We start from the raw sequence: 12,219 nt of genomic DNA, 5'->3' as shown, positions 1-12,219 counted from the left end.
GTTCTTTGTGGGACCAAAAATGGTTCTGTGAAGAATTTTTTAAGCACCTTTATTTTTAAGAAATCATGTAGACAACAGGTTAAGTAAAAAAATATTAAAATGCAAGCGCATAAATATAGCAAAAAGCTCATCTTTATAGTTATTTTTCTATCTAACAGATGAGCTTATGGACACTGAACGGTTATTCTGAGGTCAATGTATATTACGTTGCAATGTTTACAAGCTTTACACGTTTTCCGCAGTTTGAAACACTGAATGATCTTTTACATGAGACATTTCAGTAAGTACTATAGGCTCTCTTATAAAATAGCCTACCTTTTGATGTTAATTCATGTTCATTATGTAATATGGTAGTAAAGAGAAAGGTTAAATGGGTTACTTGCCGCTTGAACTGAGGCGCTAAAGCGATTGTGCCTGCTGCATTAAAGAGCGCCACAATTATTGGACGTCAAATGCGCTTCAAATAATAAGTTCATGCATTAACAGAACACAGCATAGACCTAAAATCTTGTTAAGAAGAAGCCATATTATTAATGATTATAAACTAGAATTGTTAACGATATTGCCAATATCCACACAGCTGACAGCTTTACGTGGTGTAGTTTGATCAAGTTGTGCACGAAATAGAAGCTGCTTTTCCTCACTTTCACTTCTTACGTCTCCGTCATTTCGGTCTCTCTCACACTGCACAACTGAGCTGTGTTTATCAGGTGTGTGTCAGCACTGCTGCAATGAGGATAAAAACTACTATTCGAAACACATAATTTTATTAAAACCATCACACTCAAAAACTCAAACATAGCAAATGATGTGATTGAAAAACAATCAGGAAAAAAGGTATTACATGCAAATTTTTTAGTTATAACATGTAAATATACAGGCCTAGTCGCCAGTGGCAACCTCAGCAAAAACATCACTCGCCATTTAATATTTTTGGTCGCAGTCAAACTTTTTAGCCACATTTAATAAAACAATATAATAAAATAATAATATAAACACCAACAACACCAAAATTTTAGTTCGCTGGTGGGATTAAAAAGAACTTTGTAGGCATTTGATGGATAAGTATGAATTAGCATTTAGCTAACTGGCTATAGTGGAGCCAAACAGCGTTGCCCTTTGTTTACATCCTTGCTACAACATAAAATTAATGATAGAAACTATTAATGGAAAACACATCAACAAAGAATAAAACATACAGGTTGTGGCCCATAAACAACAGCTTCTACTTTTTTAAGGTGGGAACTGCTCCATCTTTCAACACAATCCTATCATATCATGCTACCAACACTTTATAATAATAATAATAATAAAATTTTTATTTGTAATGCACTTTACATTTGAAACAAATCTCAAAGTGCTACAATTAAGATCAATTAGAAAGGATAAAATACTAAAAGGTTTAATAATTAAAAATCATAAGTTCTCCTAAAAAGAAATGTTTTTAGTCCTTTTTTAAAAGTCTCAATAGTTTGAGGTGCCCTCAGATGGTCGGGAAGGGTATTCCAAATCCGAGGAGCAGCAGAGCAGAAAGACCGATCACCCATAGTGCTGAGCTTTGTCTTGGGGAGAAGGAGGCGGTTTAAATTTGTTGAGTGGAGTGATCGAGAAGTAGTCAAAGGTGTGAGTAGTTCTTTCAGATAGGGTGGGGGCATTTCCATAGATACACTGGTAGGTTAGAAGGGAGATCTTATATTCAATCCTGGCGGAAACAGGAAGCCAGTGAAGTGAATGGAGAATGGGTGTGATATGATCATATTTTCGAACTCTCATCAGGATCCTAGCACCACTATTCTGAACATACTGTAGTCTCTGCGAGCTTTTGTTAGGAATCCCGATGAGAAGTGCATTACAGTAATCCAGTCAAATACTGCTTCCTATCAGATCATGCTACCAACACTTTATTTTAATATCACAGGGTTAGGATTAGGGTTGGGTTAAGTGTAGGCAAATAATAAAGCCTCAAACCACATTAATATCCTTCTGGAAGCACAATCTGATAGGAAGAATAACTTAGAGAGGAAGCTGTCCTCCGTGATGTGTGCAGCATAGAGAGCTATATTCGGATGATAGTTTTCAGGAACTGAGTTAAACATACATTTTAACCATTGTTCCCCAAGTCCAGCGTCCATAGTAAGGCTGAACAAATAGGCCCTGCAGTCGGGTGAAGATAACAGCGTTTCAACGGAATGGCAACAACACTCTACTTAAAGAACTCTTCTCTAAAGCCTTCTACACACTGCACGATTTTAGCAATCATATAAAATCATTACAAATCACACCAAACTTGGGTACGACGTGCATGTAGACTGTACGATGATGACACCTATTGACTCGTAGGCTACGACACATGTTACTGTAGAAGAATAAAACATCATTAGCATGCTCTAGTGGTAAACAAAAACAGCATGATGAATCAGACTTTGGCAGTTGTAGTTTTTATGTGTGCTGAAAAAAAGTGGAAGCAGCAAAAGAGGAAGGGATAAGAGCTTGAGGTAAGCAGTTTTGTTTTAGCGCTGTGTTGCATTGATTTCATGTCGCAGTTTTATTGGCAGGTCAGTAAACGTGTGTCGTAGCAGCAAACTTACACGGCAATAATCATGCTGAATTTCTGACACTGTCAGAAAATGATTGTAGGCTATCTTTGGTCGCAAGACCATGACAACGGCTGTTGTCAACAACCTTTCTCACTGTACAACATAGGACCACCGTTTAGGAGCCACGATCACAGAAATCACCATGATTGTTTCACAATCCCAATCTTTCGTCTGGGACAGCTGAAAATCATGCAGTGTGTCTCAGCAGGGTTCCCACAACTTGATTAACTTCAAATTCAGGGACCTTTCAAGGACTTTCCAGGTCCAATACCCTCAAATTCAAGGACTTAATGTGGGGACACATTTCAAGTGAGAGCGTGGTTACATCGTGTTATCTTGTAAGATACATTGTTACAGTTTTCATGTCTCAAAACACAACTATGCAAAAAAGCTTTTTTTTGCATTAATTTTTGGCCATATGACAGAGATCTGATATTCTATTTGTTGTATTTCTGTTTTGCATAAAACTGAAGAATATTCGGTACATCCTATACTGTATTCTAAAATGATCTGATATTAACTTTTGCATGGATTTTATTGAAAAGAGCTTAGGCTCATGTAACCAGAAGTTTTAAGATACACGAATATGCTTTTAAGTTTTTCTTGCCTCATGGCTTTACATTATCTGAAAAAGCCTAAACAATTCAACATTAATTTCCGGGTGTGTCTGTGAAACATAGAGGTACCATCCTAATAGTTTTGTGCACGCATGTAGGGTGACCATATTTTAGTTTTTCAAAAAGAGGTCACTGGGTGTGGGCAGGGCGGGGGACTGGGGTGTGGTTGGTTGGTGGTTAAAGTAGTGCCCAAAGTAGCACAATGACCATATCCCAAATATCAAAACTGAAAATATGTAATTTCCATACCTAAAATACATATTTTACAGTCACTGTTATGCATATTGATCATAAACACAGTTAAAAAGCTTCCTACTGTTGGCCCTCCTTCACAAAACTTAACATCTAGCACAGTTTTATCATAGGCAGAATGCAAAATGTTTCTATACAAACATTTTAGTCAAATGTAATTAAGCAACATTTCAAGCCTTTAATCCACTGGGAAAATCAACCCATTAACAGTTTAAAAGTAGCCATAGGAAGAAAAAAAAAATGCGGACTTGGCAACCCTGCATTCAACACGAGCTGCAGGAGTCAGATTTTACTGATCATGGGTTGAGGAGAGAGAGATGGCTGATTCAAAAGAGATTTAAATACACTGCGTATTGATGCTCCCTGATGTATTGTATTGTAAACAAAAATCACGGGAGCGGACAATAATGGTCAGAAATTCAGTGAGAGCCAGGATAAAGAAAACAGTCCCTCACAGCGCTGTAATACAAAAACGCACTGGCGACTGTAGCAACCCTGTCTCAGGCTTAAAGGAGCCCAACAAGGCCCCAGCACCTTTGTTGTGTGTTGAATTTGGCAGGGTTTATGTTAATTTCAGGGTTTGTGATGTCACCAACCCAGGAAGAAACTTGCTGTAGTCCCTACCAGCCATTTGCTGTAGGTCTTAAAAAGCGAATTCTGTAAAAGAAAATTTCTCCCTTTGCATTTAACTTTGAACACTGTAACTTTGCAAATTATGTTTATACTGAAACAGCAGCATTACACACTAACTAAAGTTAAAAAGGTGAAATCATAATCAGTCACCCCTTTAATACTGTTCCTCTTGAACCACTTAGGTTGAGGCCATTACATACTTTGGCACTGAGATTGAAAAGCATCAACTATCTTTTACACAACAGCCAAATAGTGTCTATAAGAAGGCTCAACAGCGATTATCTTTTTTGAGAAGGCTAAAGGGTTTCAATGTAAGACAGGATATCTTAACAGCAGTGTATCGGTCACTTGTTGAATCAGTTATAAGTTATAAGCTTTAATAGCAGGTCAAGAGGTACAGCTATCTTTATACATAAGAGAGTAATGTTTCTAAGAGCATGTAATCTCTTATCCTGAGGGACGCTTTGTTATTGTTAATGGAGTTATTATAGTAAACGTCTATGCTCCGAATTGGGATAATCCTACTTTTATGTCCAAGCTTTTTTCAAAGATCCCAAATCTTGACACTCACCATCTTATTTTTGGTGAGGACCTTAATTGTGTCGCTGATAATAATCTTGATAAATCTGTGCCGAAATCATCTATGTCTTCCGCTATGTCCAGGTCCCTAGTTTCACTGATGAATGAAATAGGCTGTGTGGACCCCTGGTGCTTCTTCCATCCATCCGATAAGGTATTCTCTTTCTTTTTTAGTGTACACCATGTTTACTCACGTATCGATTACTTTTTTCTTGACAAGGCCCTACTTTCTTCTGTAATTTCCTCTGATTACTATAGCCATAGTTATTTCTGATCATGCCCCACATATGTTAGACATCACCTTTTTGTCTGACTTTAAGAGCTGTCCTTTTTGGAAATTTGATACAGGGCTTATAGCTAGAAATTATTTCTGTGAATTTTTATCTAAAAATACAGATTTTTTTCCATTGAGACTAACAAAACAGACACCATTTCTGCTTCGCTATTTTGGGAAACGTTTAAAGCCTTCATCCATGGCAAGATAATTTCTTATATCGCCCATTTAGGTAAGATGAGAAAATCATAGCAGCAAGAGCTTATCTGTTCAATTCTAGAGGTGAACAGTCTGTATTCTTTGATACTTTTACAAACAAGCTGGTGTATGACCCTCAAAAAATTAATTCTGTCTTTTCCACCTTTTACTCTAAGCTTTATACTTCACAGTCCCCTACCGACTCTTCTTTAATGGGTTCTTTTTTCGATAATTTAAAAATATCTTTCAACATATGGGTCCCAAAATACGGGAGAGAAGTGGGGTATCAATTATTATATTATATTAATTTATTATATTAATTTAAACAATTATTATCAAACCATTATTTAAACTGTGTGTATGTCAAACTGCATGTTTTCTGCATAAAAATAAGGGTCATTTTTGGCTTTGGACTAAAACAAAAAGCAGAACGGCTTATTGAAAAATGCAAATTCATTCTCTCTTCATTCTTTCGCTTTTCGGCAGGAATATAGCCATTTCCCCAGTAACCGCAGTAACAGTATAGCACGCAGCACCTGGTTTTGCAACTTGCAGAGCTCATATTTAATCAATTAACCATAGCCTTTTGAATTGTAAGCTATTTGCATGTATATTCGTTTTTTTCACCGGACCACCTCTGTGAGTCTTCTCCCATCCCATTTCTACCAGTGATCCTTTCCTTCCCGTGGTTCTCATCACTGTTGTAGGTTGCTAAGTTGTGGGGACCAATGGGTTGAAATTTGTATGTGTCGACTGTGTGAGAAGGATGTGTTTCATACAAGATCTGGCAACAGGGCAACCTAGAAATTTGTTGACGTGCTTATTCATGTATTGAGGTTTGGGCCATACAGATTATGGGAGTTTTGCCGGAGGCGAATGTAGCAATGATATAAAATACGCCCAGTGGGTTTTTTCATAGAAAGATTAAAAATATGGGAGAAATACAGGAAAATACTTAAATGGGATGATAGCAGGATAGAATGGTAAAAAACCCTGCAAAAAAATTACAAACATTAGCTTTAACAACCAATAAATACAAATTAAACAAACACCTCAAATACATAATAGGTGTGTTCGACTTGAAGCCCGGCTACAGGCGGCGATCAACGAGAGTAGCCGCTTGCAGTCGGGGGCGGAGTTAAAAACAGACAAGTCAAGCCGGACACTTTCTGCTCCCGTTAGTGACACTCACGTGGTGTTTGCATACTTTATCACAGATGAAGTGAATTAAATGCAATATTTGTCAAATACAGACGCTTTAGAAACGTTTTCATGAGCAACAGAAACAGTTTTTACATACTGCTTAATACAGCGTGATTTTTTCAAGAATAAAGTTCAACATAATCATATACTATTTAAATACTAATAAAATGGGGGTATATGTCCTTTTATCAGTGTTGTATGATAAACGTGACTCAATACAACAGTGCGACTACAGTAAAAAAGCTTTTACCATTCTAAAAACACAGATTTGTGGCCATTATTGGAACTGAAAAGGTTAGAATAAACACGAAACACATGTGATCGTTGTCATGCGGTGAATCTGGCCAATCGTGAAACAGCTGTGTCGTCATCACCTCTCGCGGTACTTTGATGCCACACGTGACAGTCATGTGTCATCCGGCTGCTCTCGAAACACTCTCGCGGTACTTTGATGCCACACGTGACAGTCATGTGGCGTTGGCACCATCTCAAGTCGGACAAAATTTCTAACCGGCATGCACTGCTTCAAGTCAGATTCCAATCGGTTTGCGCAGCGCTTCATGAAGTCGAACGCACCTATTGGATGAACCTATCAGGCTAGATGAAATAATTACCTGTGTAGCATGTAGGAAAGTAGGTCATGGGGGTGGGGTCATCTGCCTAGGTATATCAGGTGATGCAGATTAGAGGTAGACTAGTCATTTGTACGAGTGACTGCCACATGGTAATGGAGTGGGGAGTTGATTGGGGGAAGTGACGGAGTAGGTAGTGGGGGATGGATGAATCTGAGCGTGGGTTTGGAGAGGAAGGTAGGCCAAAACGCAAGAAAAAGAAATTTAATAAAACCAGATGATGAGGATATGGATATCTCACAGCAAATTATCCAGTGTTGAAATCCTAGTGTTGTGGAATTTTAGAGTAAAGTGTTAAAGTTGTGGTGTTGAATTTTAAAGGATTAACACTAACTAGTGTAAACAGCCCCCTCTGGGCGGTGTTAATACGCAGAGTTACCTTTATTAACACTGTTGAGTGTTAATAGTCACATCCGGGACATTTGCTCGTGTGCGCGCCTGACCCATCTGAAATATTTTTTCACAGACACCATTTTCTTTGCTCGCGATGCGGCTCATATGAGAACGGAATACGGCAAAATAAATTGTATAATCTTACTCAGAAAATGTGTTTTGTAATATCATATCATTTTATAACGACATTTATTTGCTGTGTGCACATAAACGTTTCTCAAGGACATTTCCTTTCACTCACGATGCGGAACAGACGAGGACGTCATTTACTCCAAAACTTTTTTCTCAAGAGAGATATTTTCTTCCACTCACGATGGGGAGAATCTGTTTCTTATCAAAGGAAAACACCATAAGTAAGTGTTTTACCTTGTTTAAGATGATTTTACTTTATGATGATATTTAAATGCTGCCCGCGCCTAAACGAGCCTAACGGTTTCTCACAGATTTGAATCGCTATGCAGCGCAGACCATGGAGCAGACGCGGGTTACTTAGAGAAGGGAGAGAGCAGAAGTAAGCGTTTTACCTCATTTAAAATATCTATTTTATAACATCATATTGATTTATAGCGACATTAATATGTTGTGTGCTCCTACACTTTCCCCAGAGAGATATGTTCTTTCACTCGCGAAGCTGAGCATACAAGGAAGTTGGTTTTAACAAGGAAAACACCGAAAGTAAGTGTTTTACTTCATTTACTATATGTATTTCATAAAATAATATTATTTAGTAATGATATTTGTATGCTGTGCGTGCCTAGACGATCTGAAACATTTCTCACAGGATTAAATTTGATGTCAAATCAAACCACTGTAAACGGCACAAATCTAAAATAGCAATATCAGTAATGTTAACTGTTTCTTGCATGTCTCGTGAACAAATTTAGTCATTATATTAAGCATTACTTTAATGAGTTTTCATAATGTTGATGTGTCAATATAATGGATTTGAGTTATTTTTCCATATATATGCATGTATGTATGTATGTATGTGTGTGTATGTTTCATATTTCATATATTTTCATATATATTCATTTGTATATACTTGAAAAAAACTCAAGCTCTCTATACTGCATTAGTTAAATTGTTCACCATTCAAAGTGAATTTGTGCCCTCACAAGACTTGGAATATGACACATGGGTAGCATGAACTACAGATCAGAGATTATTTTTTGGTATGCTTGTACTGTCCTTTATTCATGTGCTGTCCCATTTATGTGCATTCATTTTGATAGACAGAGCCCTGCCTCACAGCATGGAATTCAGGAATTGCGACCTATTTTCCAGTAAGTCTTTCTTTTTACAACAAAAATATATACATTTACAGTGAGTTAAATGCTTTTCCTTAAAGGGTTATAGTTTACCCAAAAATGTAAATAATCATCTACTCACCCTTGAATTTTGTCTTATGTCATATCACAAAAGGAGATTTAAATAAAATGCCCCGAATGTGCTTGCCCATACAGGTGCTGGTCATATAATTAGAATATCATCAAAAAGTTGATTTATGTCACTAATTCCATTTAAAAAGTCAAACTTGTATATTATATTCATTCATTACACACAGACTGATATATTTCAAATGTTTATTTCTTTTAATTTTGATGATATTTCACCTGTTAATAATATTTTTGATAAATGGATGTGAAATGATTCTGTTTTTTTTCCCCAATTTTACAGGAGCACTTTTGTGATGCTGCAAGTGGGAGTGGATTTCTTGCTTGAAAACTGCAGAGAACCACATCTTGTCCTGAAAAAAAGAAAGACTACTTTCTCCAAGGAGGTCCAAACGCCATTGGCACAGACTTTGTTCAGTGATCAGTAAACTACATTCAGCCAGGGCCGTCCTTAGAGGGGTGCAACTGGAGCGGTCGCACCGGGCCCCGCACTTGAGGCGTAAACGGACTGAATGAGCCCCCCCCTCCGCCAACCCGGGAACGCTCCCTACTTCACACCGGGCCCCGAATCAGATAAGTACGGCCCTGCATTCATGGTTGATGGTAATGAATGAGATGCTTTGGTTTAAGCAGATAAATGTAAGCACTATAAACCTGATGAAATTGAGAATACAGGTGGACCAAATACGTTTTTTGTGCCTTTGCACTGATTTGCTTTGACATTGTTTTAATTGTTGTAAGAACATGTTCTTTATATGTATTGAAAACACTGAATGTGAAGACATTTTGGTGCAGTGAAAAAGAGTTTCAATTAGAATAGACAATGTTTCAATTAAAATGAATAAATGTGTAAACATGCATTGTTTTGTGGATTAATTTATCTCTCTCTCTCTATCTCTCTCTCTCTCTCTCTCTCTATATATATATGTTATATAAAATATTTCAAATTTGTAGTGCAGTCACTTGGTTTTTGGAAAAATATCTTCTGGTTTATTTTTTAAATTTCATCTGCATTACCATTTTAAAATAAGTATTTACATTAAATCAACATAATACAAATACACTGGGGTTGTGTGATTAATCACCATAAAGTGTTAAATTTGTATACATAAGAGTGATAATTTCTCAACACCTTGAGTGTTAAATGATACACTAACGCAGTGTTTGAATAATAAACACTTTCGTCAGTGTTGTTTTAACACTAGCAAAGATGGACCTGTATGTTCACCCGGAAAGTGATAATTTTAACACCCATGGTGACAAATCTCCCAACATATTTTTGCTGTGCTCTGTAAGGAAGGAAACATATAAGGTATTTATTTCAATGATAAAGGAGGGAGTATCTTTTGCTGATTGGAGTCCTATCCAGCTAACGAAATGTGTACATAAGGAGATAGGGGAAGTAATGAGGGCAAAAAAATTGAGGAATGGGTCACTGTTGATAGAATGTATTGATGAGGAACAACAGAAGAAAGCAGTTAAGATAAAAAAGATGAATGGCCAGGGAGTGAGAGGTGTAATAGCCTGTGACAAGGAACTGATTAGAGGAGTTATAACTAAGATCCCAGTTAAAGATTCAATTGAAGAGTTGTTGGGTAACATAAAAAATGTGACAATAAAAGAAGCTAAGCGTTTAAAAGGGGATGGTGTTTTGAGCGATAGTTTGTCAATATTGCTAACGTTTCATGAAAACCGACTCCCTGAGAAGGTTTATATTGGGTTCATGAGCTATAATGTCAGAGTATACATCCCTCCTCCATTGAGGTGTTTCAATTGCCAAAGGTATGGGCATGTGGCTGTTGTGTGCAAAGGGAAGATTAGGTGTAATGTAAATGTGGAGGAGAACATAAGTATGGTGAATGTGAAGAAGGGGATAAAGCGAGAACCACCACTCGCTAGGAGACGTTGTGAATGTCCGTAAAAGATGTTAAATGATGGCTCAGTATGTGATAAAGCGAGAACCACCACTCGCTAGGAGACGTTGTGAATGTCCGTAAAAGATGTTAAATGATGGCTCAGCCCGCAATAGCACTTATGTGCAAGTGAAATTTATTTACAGTGCCAAAAAATAAATAGTCCAATAGTGAAAAAAATATATATACAGGTGCACAAAGTACCAAAGAAACAACAAACAGAAAAATAAAGAGGAAATAATCCAAATGAAAAAAAAAGTCAATATACCGGTAAGTATCTACAATATACAGGAGTTGGAAAGATCGCTTGAGGCACCACAGTTGCACTCTCGCTCCGACTTGGTAAACAAGTGATGAGTTTCTTCTTCTTGCTTTTTAACGGCGGATCGCAGACAAATAAGTGATGAGTTTTAATCTGGCCTGCCCTTATATAGGCCAGACTCCACCCCCTTCACATGGGACTTCTCAAATGGGTAATAACAGACGGTAAAAACCCACTACTTCAGGCATTTCTAATTCTTTTACACAAATAATGAATACTAAACACAAACTCAAACATATAATCAACAAATAAAACATTAAACACAAAAATAATAAATTTAACCATTTAATTTATACACACACAAAAACAAGGTACCCCCTACTAATATAAAATAATGGTTTGGCTGGTTTCCGGTTCGCTGCGGCAGCGCGGCGCAGTCAGTGACGTCATAACTGATCGCCGCTCGATCGCTCTGTTTGGCAGCGTCTCACACCGGAACACCGACCATCGCAAGCCCAATTCAATATAACAAACACTGACGAGACAAGACAACATCAAACAACACGCAGTGTGAGTGTGTAAAATGTCCGGGGTTATGAATATTGACGGATGTGGAGGGGAAGATGAAATAATGTCCAACGCGTATGTGCCATCGGGACCGCGTGTGCACCCGCGCTGCCGACGGCGGAACAGCAGGAGGGAAACGAGCGTGAGTTATTACAAAGGTAAGTATTTCTGCTCAAGTGTGTGTGCGTAGCTCTACCCATTCAGTGAGATTGGATATCACTGGGAAAACATACCCATTTCACATGGAACGTATGAGAGAAGTTCAGAAGATGAAAGCAGAGCAAGGAATGTCCTATGCAGAAGCAGTGAAGCAATTCCCTAAGCTAGTCCCACAGGCAAAGAAGGTTAAAAGCAAAATGGAAGGAGAGTGTACAGCATGTAAAAAAAAATTCAGAAAGACACACTGATTGTAAAGAAACTGGATTTTGTGTTTTTTATGGCAGATGTTATTAATGGAGCTGCTCAAATAAATAGTAGAACAGATAGGATCAGGATCATAGTTAAATCCTGTGGTACTTTATCTTAACCCTCTGGAGTCTAAGGGTATTTTTGGGGCCTTTATCTTAACCCTCTGGAGTCTAAGGGTATTTTTGGGGCCTGAAGAAGTTTTGTCATGCCCTGACATTTGTGCTTTTTTCAGTTTCTTATAAATATCTAAATGACTAAAGTCTAATCTCACTGTAATCAGCACAAACTTGATGACCA

The 12,219-nt window shown here is 37.6% G+C and overlaps 1 long non-coding RNA gene across 1 annotated transcript; it reads left to right on the top strand.

Moving 5' to 3' along the window:
* The first annotated feature begins 6,862 nt into the window (after positions 1–6,862).
* Positions 6,863–9,503, top strand: LOC109100712. The gene is made up of 4 exons (XR_006157290.1): positions 6,863–7,731; positions 7,822–7,889; positions 7,984–8,053; positions 9,056–9,503. It is a non-coding gene; the product is annotated as an uncharacterized LOC109100712 (long non-coding RNA).
* The last annotated feature ends 2,716 nt before the right edge of the window (positions 9,504–12,219 follow it).

The sequence above is a fragment of the Cyprinus carpio genome, chromosome A4 (genome assembly GCF_018340385.1).
Source record: "Cyprinus carpio isolate SPL01 chromosome A4, ASM1834038v1, whole genome shotgun sequence".
In the NCBI taxonomy this organism is placed as follows: Eukaryota; Metazoa; Chordata; class Actinopteri; order Cypriniformes; family Cyprinidae; genus Cyprinus; species Cyprinus carpio.
The sequence above is the reverse complement of the archived record's forward strand: the minus strand, read 5'-3'. Positions and strand labels throughout refer to the sequence as shown.